Below are 14,011 nucleotides of genomic sequence, written 5' to 3' on the forward strand. Positions count from 1 at the left end.
GAGCAGTAATGGCAGCCATACTGGTCGTCACCCAGATCACCCTCCCATAGGAGCAGTAATGGCAGCCATACTGGTCGTCACCCAGCTCGCCCTCCCATAGGAGCAGTAATGGCAGCCATACTGGTCATCACCCAGATCACCCTCCCATAGGAGCAGTAATGGCAGCCATACTGGTCATCACCCAGATCACCCTCCCATAGGAGCAGTAATGGCAGCCATACTGGTCATCACCCAGATCACCCTCCCATAGGAGCAGTAATGGCAGCCATACTGGTCGTCACCCAGCTCGCCCTCCCATAGGAGCAGTAATGGCAGCCATACTGGTCATCACCCAGATCACCCTCCCATAGGAGCAGTAATGGCAGCCATACTGGTCGTCACCCAGCTCGCCCTCCCATAGGAGCAGTAATGGCAGCCATACTGGTCATCACCCAGCTCACCCTCCCATAGGAGCAGTAATGGCGGCCATACTGGTCATCACCCAGCTCACCCTCCCATAGGAGCAGTAATGGCAGCCATACTGGTCATCACCCAGATCACCCTCCCATAGGAGCACTAATGGCAGCCATACTGGTCATCACCCAGCTCGCCCTCCCATAGGAGCAGTAATGGCGGCCATACTGTACGTCACCCACCTTGCCCTCCCATAGGCGCAGTAATGGCGGCCATACTGGACGTCACCCAGCTCGCCCTCCCATAGGAGCAGTAATGGCGGCCATACTGGTCGTCACCCAGCTCGCCCTCCCATAGGAGCAGTAATGGCGGCCATACTGGTCGTCACCCAGCTCACCCTCCCATAGGAGCAGTAATGGCGGCCATACTGGTCATCACCCAGCTCACCCTCCCATAGGAGCAGTAATAGCGGCCATACTGGACATCACCCAGCTCACCCTCCCATAGGAGCAGTAATGGCAGCCATACTGGTCGTCACCCAGCTTACCCTCCCATAGGAGCAGTAATGGCGGCCATACTGGTCGTCACCCAGCTTACCCTCCCATAGGAGCAGTAATGGCGGCCATACTGGTCGTCACCCAGCTCACCCTCCCATAGGAGCAGTAATGGCGGCCATACTGGTCGTCACCCAGCTTACCCTCCCATAGGAGCAGTAATGGCGGCCATACTGGTCGTCACCCAGCTCGCCCTCCCATAGGAGCAGTAATAACGGCCACACTGGTCATCACCCAGCTCGCCCTCCCATAGGAGCAGTAATGGCGGCCATACTGGTCATCACCCAGCTCGCCCTCCCATAGGAGCAGTAATGGCAGCCATACTGGTCATCACCCAGCTCGCCCTCCCATAGGAGCAGTAATGGCGGCCATACTGGTCATCACCCAGCTCGCCCTCCCATAGGAGCAGTAATGACGGCCATACTGGTCATCACCCAGCTCGCCCTCCCATAGGAGCAGTAATGGCAGCCATACTGGACGTCACCCAGCTCGCCCTCCAATAGGAGCAGTAATGGCGGCCATACTGGTCGTCACCCAGCTTACCCTCCCATAGGAGCAGTAATGGCAGCCATACTGGTCGTCACCCAGCTTACCCTCCCATAGGAGCAGTAATGGCGGCCATACTGGTCGTCACCCAGCTCACCCTCCCATAGGAGCAGTAATGGCGGCCATACTGGTCGTCACCCAGCTTACCCTCCCATAGGAGCAGTAATGGCGGCCATACTGGTCGTCACCCAGCTCGCCCTCCCATAGGAGCAGTAATAACGGCCACACTGGTCATCACCCAGCTCGCCCTCCCATAGGAGCAGTAATGGCGGCCATACTGGTCATCACCCAGCTCGCCCTCCCATAGGAGCAGTAATGGCGGCCATACTGGTCATCACCCAGCGCGCCCTCCCATAGGAGCAGTAATGACGGCCATACTGGTCATCACCCAGCTCGCCCTCCCATAGGAGCAGTAATGGCAGCCATACTGGACGTCACCCAGCTCGCCCTCCTATGGGAGGGTGAGCTGGGTGATGACCAGTATAGCTGCCATTACTGCTCCTAAGGGAGGGTGAGCTGGGTGATGACCAGTATGGCTGCCATTACTGCTCCTATGGGAGGGTGAGCTAGGTGACGACCAGTATGGCCGCCATTACTGCTCCTATGGGAGGGCGAGCTGGGTGATGACCAGTATGGCTGCCATTACTGCTCCTAAGGGAGGGTGAGCTGGGTGATGACCAGTATGGCTGCCATTACTGCTCCTAAGGGAGGGTGAGCTGGGTGACGACCAGTATGGCCGCCATTACTGCTCCTATGGGAGGGCGAGCTGGGTGATGACCAGTATGGCTGCCATTACTGCTCCTATGGGAGGGTGAGCTGGGTGATGACCAGTATGGCTGCCATTACTGCTCCTAAGGGAGGGTGAGCTGGGTGATGACCAGTATGGCTGCCATTACTGCTCCTAAGGGAGGGTGAGCTGGGTGACGACCAGTATGGCCGCCATTACTGCTCCTATGGGAGGGCGAGCTGGGTGATGACCAGTATGGCTGCCATTACTGCTCCTATGGGAGGGTGAGCTGGGTGACGACCAGTATGGCTGCCATTACTGCTCCTATGGGAGGGCGAGCTGGGTGACGTCCAGTATGGCTGCCATTACTGCTCCTATGGGAGGGTGATCTGGGTGATGACCAGTATGGCTGCCATTACTGCTCCTATGGGAGGGCGAGCTGGGTGATGACCAGTATGGCCGCCATTACTGCTCCTATGGGAGGGTGAGCTGGGTGATGACCAGTATGGCCGCCATTACTGCTCCTATGGGAGGGTGATCTGGGTGATGACCAATATGGCAGCCATACTGGTCATCACCCAGCTCACCCTCCCATAGGAGCAGTAATGGCGGCCATACTGGACGTCACCCAGCTCGCCCTCCCATAGGAGCAGTAATTGCGGCCATACTGGTCATCACCCAGCTCGCCCTCCCATAGGAGCAGTAATGGCGACCATACTGGTCATCACCCAGCTCACCCTCCCATAGGAGCAGTAATGGCGACCATACTGGTCATCACCCAGCTCGCCCTCCCATAGGAGCAGTAATGGCAGCCATACTGGTCATCACCCAGCTCGCCCTCCCATAGGAGCAGTAATGGCGGCCATACTGGTCATCACCCAGCTCACCCTCCCATAGGAGCAGTAATGGCGACCATACTGGTCATCACCCAGCTCGCCCTCCCATAGGAGCAGTAATGGCGACCATACTGGTCATCACCCAGCTCACCCTCCCATAGGAGCAGTAATGGCGACCATACTGGTCATCACCCAGCTCGCCCTCCCATAGGAGCAGTAATGGCAGCCATACTGGTCATCACCCAGCTCGCCCTCCCATAGGAGCAGTAATGGCGGCCATACTGGTCATCACCCAGCTCACCCTCCCATAGGAGCAGTAATGGCGACCATACTGGTCGTCACCCAGCTCACCCTCCGATAGGAGCAGTAATGGCGGCCATACTGGACGTCACCCAGCTCACCCTCCCATAGGAGCAGTAATGGCGACCATACTGGACGTCACCCAGCTCGCCCTCCCATAGGAGCAGTAATGGCGACCATACTGGACGTCACCCAGCTCGCCCTCCCATAGGAGCAGTAATGGCGGCCATACTGGACGTCACCCAGCTCGCCCTCTCATAGGAGCAGTAATGGCGGCCATACTGGTCATCACCCAGCTCGCCCTCCCATAGGAGCAGTAATGGCAGCCATACTGGTCATCACCCAGCTCGCCCTCTCATAGGAGCAGTAATGGCGGCCATACTGGTCATCACCCAGCTCGCCCTCCCATAGGAGCAGTAATTGCGGCCATACTGGTCATCACCCAGCTCACCCTCCCATAGGAGCAGTAATGGCGACCATACTGGTCATCACCCAGCTCGCCCTCCCATAGGAGCAGTAATGGCGACCATACTGGTCATCACCCAGCTCACCCTCCCATAGGAGCAGTAATGGCGACCATACTGGTCATCACCCAGCTCGCCCTCCCATAGGAGCAGTAATGGCAGCCATACTGGTCATCACCCAGCTCGCCCTCCCATAGGAGCAGTAATGGCAGCCATACTGGTCATCACCCAGCTCACCCTCCCATAGGAGCAGTAATGGCGACCATACTGGTCATCACCCAGCTCGCCCTCCCATAGGAGCAGTAATGGCGACCATACTGGTCATCACCCAGCTCGCCCTCCCATAGGAGCAGTAATGGCAGCCATACTGGTCATCACCCAGCTCACCCTCCCATAGGAGCAGTAATGGCGACCATACTGGTCGTCACCCAGCTCACCCTCCGATAGGAGCAGTAATGGCGGCCATACTGGACGTCACCCAGCTCACCCTCCCATAGGAGCAGTAATGGCGACCATACTGGACGTCACCCAGCTCGCCCTCCCATAGGAGCAGTAATGGCGACCATACTGGACGTCACCCAGCTCGCCCTCCCATAGGAGCAGTAATGGCGGCCATACTGGACGTCACCCAGCTCGCCCTCTCATAGGAGCAGTAATGGCGGCCATACTGGTCATCACCCAGCTCGCCCTCCCATAGGAGCAGTAATGGCAGCCATACTGGTCATCACCCAGCTCGCCCTCTCATAGGAGCAGTAATGGCGGCCATACTGGTCATCACCCAGCTCGCCCTCCCATAGGAGCAGTAATGGCAGCCATACTGGTCATCACCCAGCTCACCCTCCCATACGAGCAGTAATGGCGGCCATACTGGACGTCACCCAGCTCGCCCTCCCATAGGAGCAGTAATGGCAGCCATACTGGTCATCACCCAGCTCACCCTCCCATACGAGCAGTAATGGCGGCCATACTGGACGTCACCCAGCTCGCCCTCCCATAGGAGCAGTAATGGCAGCCATACTGGTCATCACCCAGCTCACCCTCCCATAGGAGCAGTAATGGCAGCCATACTGGACGTCACCCAGCTCACCCTCCCATAGGAGCAGTAATGGCAGCCATACTGGTCATCACCCAGCTCACCCTCCCATAGGAGCATTAATGGCGGCCATACTGGTCATCACCCAGCTCGCCCTCCCATAGGAGCAGTAATGGCAGCCATATTGGTCATCACCCAGCTCGCCCTCCCATAGGAGCAGTAATGGCGGCCATACTGGTCATCACCCAGCTCACCCTCTCATAGGAGCAGTAATGGCGGCCATACTGGTCATCACCCAGCTCACCCTCCCATAGGTGCAGTAATGGCGGCCATACTGGTCATCACCCAGCTCGCCCTCCCATAGGAGCAGTAATGGCAGCCATACTGGTCATCACCCAGCTCACCCTCCCATAGGAGCAGTAATTGCGGCCATACTGGTCATCACCCAGCTCACCCTCCCATAGGAGCAGTAATGGCGACCATACTGGTCATCACCCAGCTCGCCCTCCCATAGGAGCAGTAATGGCAGCCATACTGGTCATCACCCAGCTCGCCCTCCCATAGGAGCAGTAATGGCAGCCATACTGGTCATCACCCAGCTCGCCCTCCCATAGGAGCAGTAATGGCGACCATACTGGTCGTCACCCAGCTCACCCTCCAATAGGAGCAGTAATGGCGGCCATACTGGACGTCACCCAGCTCACCCTCCCATAGGAGCAGTAATGGCGACCATACTGGACGTCACCCAGCTCGCCCTCCCATAGGAGCAGTAATGGCGACCATACTGGACGTCACCCAGCTCGCCCTCCCATAGGAGCAGTAATGGCGGCCATACTGGTCATCACCCAGCTCACCCTCCCATACGAGCAGTAATGGCGGCCATACTGGACGTCACCCAGCTCGCCCTCCCATAGGAGCAGTAATTGCGGCCATACTGGACGTCACCCAGCTCGCCCTCCCATACGAGCAGTAATGGCAGCCATACTGGTCATCACCCAGCTCACCCTCCCATAGGAGCAGTAATGGCGACCATACTGGTCATCACCCAGCTCGCCCTCCCATAGGAGCAGTAATGGCAGCCATACTGGTCATCACCCAGCTCGCCCTCCCATAGGAGCAGTAATGGCGACCATACTGGTCGTCACCCAGCTCGCCCTCCCATAGGAGCAGTAATGGCAGCCATACTGGACGTCACCCAGCTCGCCCTCCCATAGGAGCAGTAATGGCAGCCATACTGGACGTCACCCAGCTCGCCCTCCCATAGGAGCAGTAATGGCAGCCATACTGGACGTCACCCAGCTCGCCCTCCCATAGGAGCAGTAATGGCAGTCATACTGGACGTCACCCAGCTCGCCCTCCCATAGGAGCAGTAATGGCAGCCATACTGGACGTCACCCAGCTCGCCCTCCCATAGGAGCAGTAATGGCAGCCATACTGGACGTCACCCAGCTCGCCCTCCCATAGGAGCAGTAATGGCAGCCATACTGGACGTCACCCAGCTCGCCCTCCCATAGGAGCAGTAATGGCAGCCATACTGGACGTCACCCAGCTCGCCCTCCCATAGGAGCAGTAATGGCAGCCATACTGGACGTCACCCTGCTCGCCCTCCCATAGGAGCAGTAATGGCAGCCATACTGGACGTCACCCAGCTCGCCCTCCCATAGGAGCAGTAATGGCGGCCATACTGGACGTCACCCAGCTCACCCTCCCATAGGAGCAGTAATGGCAGCCATACTGGACGTCACCCAGCTCACCCTCCCATAGGAGCAGTAATGGCAGCCATACTGGTCGTCACCCAGCTCGCCCTCCCATAGGAGCAGTAATGGCAGCCATACTGGTCATCACCCAGCTCGCCCTCCCATAGGAGCAGTAATGGCAGCCATACTGGTCGTCACCCAGCTCGCCCTCCCATAGGAGCAGTAATGGCAGCCATACTGGTCGTCACCCAGCTCGCCCTCCCATAGGAGCAGTAATGGCAGCCATACTGGTCATCACCCAGCTCGCCCTCCCATAGGAGCAGTAATGGCGGCCATACTGGACGTCACCCAGCTCGCCCTCCCATAGGAGCAGTAATGGCAGCCATACTGGACGTCACCCAGCTCGCCCTCCCATAGGAGCAGTAATGGCAGCCATACTGGTCATCACCCAGCTCGCCCTCCCATAGGAGCAGTAATGGCAGCCATACTGGACGTCACCCAGCTCGCCCTCCCATAGGAGCAGTAATGGCAGCCATACTGGTCGTCACCCAGCTCGCCCTCCCATAGGAGCAGTAATGGCAGCCATACTGGTCATCACCCAGCTCACCCTCCCATAGGAGCAGTAATGGCGGCCATACTGGACGTCACCCAGCTCGCCCTCCCATAGGAGCAGTAATGGCAGCCATACTGGTCGTCACCCAGCTCGCCCTCCCATAGGAGCAGTAATGGCAGCCATACTGGTCATCACCCAGCTCGCCCTCCCATAGGAGCAGTAATGGCAGCCATACTGGACGTCACCCAGCTCGCCCTCCCATAGGAGCAGTAATGGCAGCCATACTGGTCATCACCCAGCTCGCCCTCCCATAGGAGCAGTAATGGCAGCCATACTGGTCATCACCCAGCTCGCCCTCCCATAGGAGCAGTAATGGCGGCCATACTGGACGTCACCCAGCTCACCCTCCGATAGGAGCAGTAATGGCGGCCATACTGGTCATCACCCAGCTCACCCTCCCATAGGAGCAGTAATGGCGGCCATACTGGACGTCACCCAGCTCACCCTCCGATAGGAGCAGTAATGGCGGCCATACTGGTCATCACCCAGCTCACCCTCCCATAGGAGCAGTAATGGCGGCCATACTGGTCATCACCCAGCTCACCCTCCCATAGGAGCAGTAATGGCGGCCATACTGGTCATCACCCAGCTCACCCTCCCATAGGAGCAGTAATGGCAGCCATACTGGACGTCACCCAGCTCGCCCTCCCATAGGAGCAGTAATGGCAGCCATACTGGACGTCACCCAGCTCGCCCTCCCATAGGAGCAGTAATGGCAGCCATACTGGACGTCACCCAGCTCGCCCTCCCATAGGAGCAGTAATGGCAGCCATACTGGACGTCACCCAGCTCGCCCTCCCATAGGAGCAGTAATGGCGGCCATACTGGCGTCACCCAGCTCACCCTCCCATAGGAGCAGTAATGGCAGCCATACTGGACGTCACCCAGCTCGCCCTCCCATAGGAGCAGTAATGGCAGCCATACTGGACGTCACCCAGCTCGCCCTCCCATAGGAGCAGTAATGGCAGCCATACTGGACGTCACCCAGCTCGCCCTCCCATAGGAGCAGTAATGGCAGCCATACTGGACGTCACCCAGCTTGCCCTCCCATAGGAGCAGTAATGGCAGCCATACTGGTCGTCACCCAGCTCGCCCTCCCATAGGAGCAGTAATGGCAGCCATACTGGTCATCACCCAGCTCGCCCTCCCATAGGAGCAGTAATGGCAGCCATACTGGACGTCACCCAGCTCACCCTCCCATAGGAGCAGTAATGGCAGCCATACTGGACGTCACCCAGCTCGCCCTCCCATTGGAGCAGTAATGGCAGCCATACTGGACGTCACCCAGCTCGCCCTCCCATAGGAGCAGTAATGGCAACCATACTGGACGTCACCCAGCTCGCCCTCCCATAGGAGCAGTAATGGCAGCCATACTGGTCATCACCCAGCTCACCCTCCCATAGGAGCAGTAATGGCGGCCATACTGGACGTCACCCAGCTCGCCCTCCCATAGGAGCAGTAATGGTAGCCATACTGGTCATCACCCAGCTCACCCTCCCATAGGAGCAGTAATGGCAGCCATACTGGACGTCACCCAGCTCGCCCTCCCATAGGAGCAGTAATGGCAGCCATACTGGACGTCACCCAGCTCGCCCTCCCATTGGAGCAGTAATGGCAGCCATACTGGACGTCACCCAGCTCGCCCTCCCATAGGAGCAGTAATGGCAACCATACTGGACGTCACCCAGCTCGCCCTCCCATAGGAGCAGTAATGGCAGCCATACTGGTCGTCACCCAGCTCGCCCTCCCATAGGAGAAGTAATGGTGGCCATACTGGTCATCACCCAGCTCGCCCTCCCATAGGAGCAGTAATGGCAGCCATACTGGTCGTCACCCAGCTCGCCCTCCCATAGGAGCAGTAATGGCGGCCATACTGGTCATCACCCAGCTCGCCCTCCCATAGGAGCAGTAATGGCGGCCATACTGGTCATCACCCAGCTCGCCCTCCCATAGGAGCAGTAATGGCGGCCATACTGGTCGTCACCCGGACCCCGCTGTGTGTATGTGGGGGGGGGAACGTGATGGTCGGCCCCCGCTGTGGGGGGATATGGTTGCAGCCCAGAGATTACAGGGCGCCTGCAGTTCAAAGATAACCCTAAAAAAAAACAAAACTTCCCACGAGATACTATGTGTATCCTGATTCACTACCCAAGCTGCAGCAAACATACCACACCACGGTCAGCGTGTGTTCTCTCTACAGCCTCCAATATTATTATTGTTATTATTAGAGTTGAGCGACTTTGGTCGGATCGGGTTTCGTGAAACCCGAATGAAACAAAATAAGTTTCAGATGAAACTCGTCCGACTAGAGCAAAACAAAGTCGGAGTTTCGTCCGACTTTTATTTCCCATTGACTTGCATTGGGGTCGGGTTTCGGACGAAACTCCGACTTTGTTTTGCTCTAGTCGGACGAGTTTCATCTGAAACTTATTTTGTTTCATTCGGGTTTCACGAAACCCGATCCGACCAAAGTCGCTCAACTCTAGTTATTATTATTTTATTATTATAGCGCCATTTATTCCATGGCGCTTTACATGTGAGGAGGGGTGCACATAATACATACAAGTACAGTAATCTTACACAATACAAGTCACGACTGGTCCAGGAGGAGAGAGGACCCTGCCCACGAGGGCTCACAATCTACAAGGGATGGGTGAGGATACAGTAGGTGATGTGTTCATCCTGAGCCTCCTGATTCATGAGCAAAATCCAGTGAGGATTGTCTACCAGAGGGGAGCCAGGACGAGGGAGGCAGCCCCAAATAATGATGGTCACATATAAGTGGCTGTCACTCCAAAAGGAAGAAAAATGGAAGCCGGTGTCAGTCTGAGGAGGAAGCTGTGGCCGGATCTCAGCATGGGATAAGAGCAAATACGAAGCAGCAGCTGTCATGTGGCAGCTCTGGGGGGGCAGTGCTGGAGGATGGCTGCTCTGGAGGATGGCTGCTCTGGAGGATGGCTGCTCTGGAGGAGGCAGCTGTAGGATGGCTGCTCTGGAGGGGACAGAACTGGAGGATGGCTGCTCTGGAGGGGGCAGCTGGAGGATGGCTGCTCTGGAGGATGGCTGCTCTGGAGGATGGCTGCTCTGGAGGAGGCAGCTGTAGGATGGCTGCTCTGGAGGGGACAGAACTGGAGGATGGCTGCTCTGGAGGGGGCAGCTGGAGGATGGCTGCTCTGGAGGGGGCAGCTGGAGGATGGCTGCTCTGGAGGGGGCAGCTGGAAGATGGCTGCTCTGGAGGGGGCAGCTGGAAGATGGCTGCTCTGGAGGGGGCAGCTGGAGGATGGCTGCTCTGGAGGGGGCAGCTGGAAGATGGCTGCTCTGGAGGGGGCAGCTGGAGGATGGCTGCTCTGGAGGGGGCAGCTGGAGGATGGCTGCACTGGAGGGGGCAGCTGGAAGATGGCTGCACTGGAGGGGGCAGCTGGAAGATGGCTGCTCTGGAGGGGGCAGCTGGAGGATGGCTGCTCTGGAGGGGGCAGCTGGAGGATGGCTGCTCTGGAGGGGGCAGCTGGAGGATGGCTGCACTGGAGGGGGCAGCTGGAAGATGGCTGCACTGGAGGGGGCAGCTGGAAGATGGCTGCTCTGGAGGGGGCAGCTGGAGGATGGCTGCTCTGGAGGGGGCAGCTGGAGGATGGCTGCTCTGGAGGGGGCAGCTGGAGGATGGCTGCTCTGGAGGGGGCAGCTGGAAGATGGCTGCTCTGGAGGGGGCAGCTGGAGGATGGCTGCTCTGGAGGGGGCAGCTGGAGGATGGCTGCTCTGGAGGGGGCAGCTGGAGGATGGCTGCTCTGGAGGGGGCAGCTGGAGGATGGCTGCTCTGGAGGGGGCAGCTGGAGGATGGCTGCTCTGGAGGGGGCAGCTGGAGGATGGCTGCTCTGGAGGGGGCAGCTGGAAGATGGCTGCTCTGGAGGGGGCAGCTGGAGGATGGCTGCTCTGGAGGGGGCAGCTGGAGGATGGCTGCTCTGGAGGGGGCAGCTGGAGGATGGCTGCTCTGGAGGGGGCAGCTGGAGGATGGCTGCTCTGGAGGGGGCAGCTGGAGGATGGCTGCTCTGGAGGGGGCAGCTGTGAGCGGGCTGTTATAAGGGGCAGCTATTGTAGTGGTCTCCGTTGGTGGAGTTCCCATGAGGCTGGTGCAGCGTTTCCATAACTTCTCGCTACACGCAGTTAACCATGATCAGAAGAATAATCACCTCACAGAACAACCGACTCCGCGATTACAAGCTCCGCAGAGCAGAAAACAAGAATGTAAGAGCGCACACATGACACCACGTGCACAGCCCTCGTACACACATACCCCACCCCCCATATGTACCCCCCATGTACACATACCCCCCATATGTACCCCCCATGTACACACACATAGGCCCCCCATGTACACACACATAGGCCCCCCATGTACACACACATAGGCCCCCCATGTACACACACATAGGCCCCCCATGTACACACACATAGGCCCCCCACGTACACACACATAGGCCCCCCATGTACACACACATAGGCCCCCCCATGTACACACACATAGGCCCCCCCATGTACACACACATAGGCCCCCCATGTACACACACATAGGCCCCCCCACGTACACACACATAGGCCCCCCCACGTACACACACATAGGCCCCCCACGTACACACACATAGGCCCCCCCACGTACACACACATAGGCCCCCCCATGTACACACACATAGGCCCCCCACGTACACACACATAGGCCCCCCACGTACACACACATAGGCCCCCCCATGTACACACACATAGGCCCCCCATGTACACACACATAGGCCCCCCCATGTACACACACATAGGCCCCCCCATGTACACACACATAGGCCCCCCACGTACACACACATAGGCCCCCCCATGTACACACACATAGGCCCCCCATGTACACACACATAGGCCCCCCCATGTACACACACATAGGCCCCCCATGTACACACACATAGGCCCCCCACGTACACACACATAGGCCCCCCCATGTACACACACATAGGCCCCCCATGTACACACACATAGGCCCCCCACGTACACACACATAGGCCCCCCACGTACACACACATAGGCCCCCCCATGTACACACACATAGGCCCCCCATGTACACACACATAGGCCCCCCCATGTACACACACATAGGCCCCCCAAGTACACACACATAGGCCCCCCACGTACACACACATAGGCCCCCCACGTACACACACATAGGCCCCCCACGTACACACACATAGGCCCCCCCATGTACACACACATAGGCCCCCCATGTACACACACATAGGCCCCCCATGTACACACACATAGGCCCCCCATGTACACACACATAGGCCCCCCATGTACACACACATAGGCCCCCCATGTACACACACATAGGCCCCCCATGTACACACACATAGGCCCCCCATGTACACACACATAGGCCCCCCATGTACACACACATAGGCCCCCCACGTACACACACATAGGCCCCCCACGTACACACACATAGGCCCCCCACGTACACACACATAGGCCCCCCACGTACACACACATAGGCCCCCCATGTACACACACATAGGCCCCCCATGTACACACACATAGGCCCCCCATGTACACACACATAGGCCCCCCCACGTACACACACATAGGCCCCCCATGTACACACACATAGGCCCCCCATGTACACACACATAGGCCCCCCACGTACACACACATAGGCCCCCCACGTACACACACATAGGCCCCCCACGTACACACACATAGGCCCCCCATGTACACACACATAGGCCCCCCATGTACACACACATAGGCCCCCCATGTACACACACATAGGCCCCCCACATACACACATACCCCTCCTTCATGCACACATTTCGTTTCGCTGCTGTTTCCTACCTCTGTCTCTGGGAAGGCTGTCTTACTAATGTGGCGGCCATTCTACCGTCAGGAGCGGCCATCTTGGCGGCTGCTTCTGGTCACACAGGCCCTCACACCAAGAGCAGTCCTCACTCTGTCAGACCCTGTCACCCATAACAACCAATCATAGCACGGCTTTTATCTCAGTGACTGCTCTGGGCAAATAAAAACTGAGCTGTGATTGGTTCTTCTGGGTACATGAAAGCCGAGCTGTGACTGTCACATTCTGTTAGTTGCTCTGGATACTGGCCACCTGACATGGCGGCACACTGACGGCCACATCTTCCTCGTCAGCCCATGGTGTTTGCCAGTCTTCCATAAGGCTCTGTGCACACGGTGCGGATTCTGCTGCGGATCAGCAGCGTTTCAGGCTCTGCGGGTCCAGCACCATTGGTTTCAATGGTGAACTGAAAAACGCTGTGCACGTGCCGCGGATTTTTCCGCGGGTTCCAATCCGCAGCATGTGAATTCTTTGTGCGGAATCCGCTGCGGTTTCACACCTGCTCCATTGTAGGGGTGTGACACCGCAGGGCTAATCCGCAGGACCAAGATCTACGTGTGCACATAGCCTAAGTGATAGTGGTGATGCCACAGCCCGGCTGTGGGGGGCGCACCGCTCACACCTCTAGTCTATACGCCCCGGCCGCTCATGCTCCACACATTCTCCGCCATGACGGTGGCTGGAAGAAATAACCTGGAGCAGCAGACGCCTCAGGTCGCACATTTGGTACTTGTGAGGCGCCTCTGTCAGGACTTCAGAGAAGCGTCCCACACACACCACGCACGGGTGACAGGAGAGCGGTCGGCGGGCAGACCGGCATGTGGAGAGACCGGAGAGCGGCTGGCGGAGAGACCAGAGAGCGGCCGGCGGGCAGACCGGCATGTGGAGAGACCGGAGAGTGGCTGGCGGAGAGACCAGAGAGCGGCCGGCGGGCAGACCGGCATGTGGAGAGACCGGAGAGCAG

At 58.3% G+C, this 14,011-nt stretch overlaps 1 protein-coding gene across 1 annotated transcript in view; it reads right to left on the reverse strand.

The window, feature by feature from the left end:
- The window catches only part of PDE3A (phosphodiesterase 3A), a 454,441-nt gene that overhangs the window by 296,837 nt on the left and 143,593 nt on the right, over nucleotides 1-14,011 (reverse strand). The window lies entirely within an intron of this gene.

Source organism: Dendrobates tinctorius, unplaced genomic scaffold (assembly GCF_039654945.1).
Source record: "Dendrobates tinctorius isolate UK_male_01 unplaced genomic scaffold, ASM3965494v1 ptg000348l, whole genome shotgun sequence".
NCBI lineage: Eukaryota > Metazoa > Chordata > Amphibia > Anura > Dendrobatidae > Dendrobates > Dendrobates tinctorius.